This window comes from Schistocerca nitens, chromosome 1, assembly GCF_023898315.1.
Source record: "Schistocerca nitens isolate TAMUIC-IGC-003100 chromosome 1, iqSchNite1.1, whole genome shotgun sequence".
NCBI classification, from domain to species: Eukaryota; Metazoa; Arthropoda; class Insecta; order Orthoptera; family Acrididae; genus Schistocerca; species Schistocerca nitens.
In genome coordinates this window covers 360,352,670-360,356,564 of record NC_064614.1, presented here as the reverse complement: position 1 = coordinate 360,356,564, position 3,895 = coordinate 360,352,670, and positions in this window count along the sequence as shown.

The window sequence follows — 3,895 nt, the reverse complement described above, 5'->3', positions numbered from 1 at the left end:
CATACGAGGCCGTTGGGATCCAGCACGGCGTTCAGTATTACCCTCCTGAACACGCCGATTCCATATTCTGCTAATAGTCATTGGATCTCGACCAACGCGAGCAGCAATGTCGCGATACGATAAACCGCAATCGCGATAGGTTACAATTCGACCTTTATCAAAGTCGGAAACGTGTTGGTACGCATTTCTCCTCCTTACACGAAGCATCACAACGCTTCACCACGCAACGCCGGTCAACTGCTGTTTGTGTATGTGAAATCGGTTGGAAACTTTCCTCGTGTGAGCACGTTGTAGGTGTCGCCACCGGCGCCAACCTTGTGTGAATGCTCTGAAAAGCTAATCATTTGCATATCACAGCATCTTCTTCCTGTCGGTTAAATTTCGCGTCTGTGGTACGTCATCTTCGTGGTGTAGCAATTGTAATGGCCAGTAGTGTATATATCTGTTCTTGCTGCATCTTCCCCAGTGCTTTAAATATTATGCGAAATTGATAGAAGAGTTTACCAGTCCTGCACAATCTATGAAGTCGCTCACGAATCAAATACTTGTTGAATGCCTCCTGCCGAGAAACGATAAATGGTTTTGGAATGAAGTATTGCTTGTAAAGCTCCAAATTGTTTAGAATTCCACATTCTGGTGAGACGGTGTATTGCGAGAGGAGTTCAATAAGTAACGCAGCACATTTTTTTCTCGGCCAATTTCGGTTGGAAAAAAGGCGGAATTTGTCGTGGAACATAGCGGAATATTCCCGCTTCAGTCCCTATAGCTTCAAGACGTTCCAATATGTGACAGCGCAATACGTAGCCTCCAGAGTTGTGCCTGTAGTGGAGGTGCGCTCCGGGCAGGCAGCTCTCATGAGTTTCTTTTGGCGGAAAACCAGAGCATCGCAGATATTCGTGGGTGCTTGCACAGTTTCTACGGAGATCTGGCAGTGCAAAAAACATCGCTGAGTCGTTGGGTGAGGTGCCTGTCTTCTTCACAACAAGGTCGCGCAAACCTGTTCTGCCTGCCGCATTCCGGCTGGGCGCACAGAGCTGTGTGAGTCCTGCAATGTTGGCACGTGCGGACACTCTCATTCTAGTTTATCGATGACAATGATGGATGTTGTTGTTGTGGTCTTCAGTCCAGAGACTGGTTTGCTGCAGCTCTCCATGCTACTGTATCCTGTGCTAGCTTCTTCATCTCCCAGTACCTACTGCAGCCTACATCCTTCTGAACATGTTTAGTGTATTCATCTCTTGGTCTCCCTCTACGATTTTTACCCGTCGCGCTGCCCTACAATACTAGATTGGTGATCCCTTGATGCCTCAGAATATGTCCTTCCATCCGATCCCTTCTTCTAGTCACCGAGCGAGGTGGCGCAGTGGTTAGACACTGGACTCGCATTCGGGAGGACGACGGTTCAATCCCGCGTCCGGCCATCCAGATTTAGGTTTTCCGTGATTTCCCTAAATCACTCCAGGTAAATGCCGGGATGGTTCCTCTGAAAGGGCACGGCCGACTTCCTTCCCCATCCTTCCCTAATCCGATGAGACCGATGACCACGCTGTCTGGTCTCCTTCCCCCAACCAACCAACCACCACCAACCAACCCTTCTTCTAGTCAAGTTGTGCTACAAATTTCTCTTCTCCCAAATTCTAGTCAATAACTCCTCATGAGTTATGTGATCTACCCATCTAATCTTCAGCATTCTTCTGTAGCACCACATTTCGAAAGCTTCTATTCTCTTTTTGTCTAAATTATTTATTTCCACGTTTCACTTCCATACATGGGTACACTCCATACAAATACTTCCAGAAAAGACTTCCTGACGCTTAAATCTATACTCGATGTTAATAAATGGATGATGGGCAGGTTATTGCTGCAGCAAGACGTTGGCTTCGACGTCGACCAGTAGAGTGGTATCATCCAGGTGCACAAGTTCTCCCAGTACGGTGGCGTAAGGCCGTCGCTTTGATTATATTGCAAAATAAAGTTTTGTAGCCAAAAGAGTGGGAAATAATATGGTGTACTGGGATCCTGAATAAAGCGAAACCGCTTTCGGAATAAAAATGTGCAGCATTACTTATTGAACACTGCTCGTATACCAAGGAGACTAATAGTTTTTATTTGTGAAGGTGTGGTCAGCGCCTCTTATGGGGACCAAGGAAGTAGTCGGTCTTATTCGGAAGCCATTGTAATTTCTGATTTTTTCATGCTTGAGGTCCTGCATTGGGCATTTTTTTTTTTTTTTTTTTTTTTGTTGAGTGATCTTTAAATGCACGCGATTAGCAGGCAAATTGTAAAGAGTTTGTTCATAGTAGTTTTTTACAAGCATATCTATGTTTCCGGGTGACGATTCGTGGCACCCACGTTACATTGATATTTTCATTATTGCACACGAACAGACTCCATACGTTTTGCGGACCAAGAAATCTACTATCTATTGAATTTTTCTGTAGATCGTTCTACGAGAAGTTGCAGACCTGCGCCATGAAGATGTGAGACTCTAGAAAGGCTACGGAAGGTTACTGTAATACATAGAAAAGACTATCGCATCTGTCAGCGACTCAGCGAGCCGTCGCCTCTCAACCAGTGCCAGCCCATCTGAACGTCGCCACAGCATAGACGAGAACATACTCGGTGGCCTCATTGGTGCTGTTCGAGAGGAACAGGGTATGTACCGGCACCGGATTTCGCCTTCTGCGTTCCCTTCATCCATGACAACACAAAACCAACACAGTCTGTACAAACACTCGTCACAGTCATCCACACGACACGGATACACATGTCACTTCATGAAATGTCGTGTAACCTCCCCACAAAAATATTAAAAAAATACATATGAACCATGTGTAAACTCCCCACGGAAATAAGAATTAAATGAATTTTAAATATTGTAACCTCTGAACAAAATTGGTTCCCATTTATAATCTCTGTGCAGAAATGCATTCACATTTGTTGTACTCACAAAATTCAATTCCTAAACCCGAAGTAGTAAAAAAAAAAAAAAAGGAAAACTCACTAACCTGGTAAATTTTATGACGACAGCAGCGCTGCGCCACGGCCCTGCATTCTGAATAAAAAAGCAAAAAATTCTTACCTCAATCAAAACTGCGAATATATCTGCTCTTACATAAAAAATTTTCGGCACATCTCCGTGAAATACTGGCCTTTGCTTTGTGATTCATGAAAGGAAAATTAATCCATTGAATAAAATCTTTAAATTGAAATGAATGCTTTTTTTTTAAATTACTTTATATTATAAAAATTATTATTGGGGCATTTTTTAAAAGAAATTGAATGACAGTTGACATACATTATTAGAGAGGCTGCTTCTTTACCTTCTACAATAATACTCGTCCTCCAGAGTCCCGACCAGAGCAGACTGCACACAAGCGCAGACACGCGCCGACTACTGAAGACTACTGCCGACTAGCGACAAGCAACAACTAACTACATACTGCTCTCTGGTCAGAGACTCTCCTAAGTCTTGCCTGTTGCAGGCAGCGCATATATAGCATACCTCTTACAGTCGTAAAAAGGGAACGACAAACCACCCCAACTAGGAACTTACCTAGAACGGCGATGCAATGTTCCTGCATCTGCTTTCCTACTACGCATATCCCCTGAGTATGCAGCAACTTTGAATTTTCAGTTTTATGACATAAATTTATTAGTGCTGTGTTTCGAGTCACTAATGCACTTCAACACGCATCAAGGCGTACAAATCACCTACATACGCTGAAGCACCAAAGAAACTGGTATAGGTATACGTATTCAAATGCAGAGATATGTAAACGGGCAGAAGACGGCGCTACGGTACGCAACGCCTATGTAAGACAGACAAGTGTCTGGCGCAGTTGTTAGATCGGTTACTGCTGCTACAATGTCAGGTTATCAAGATTTAAGTGAG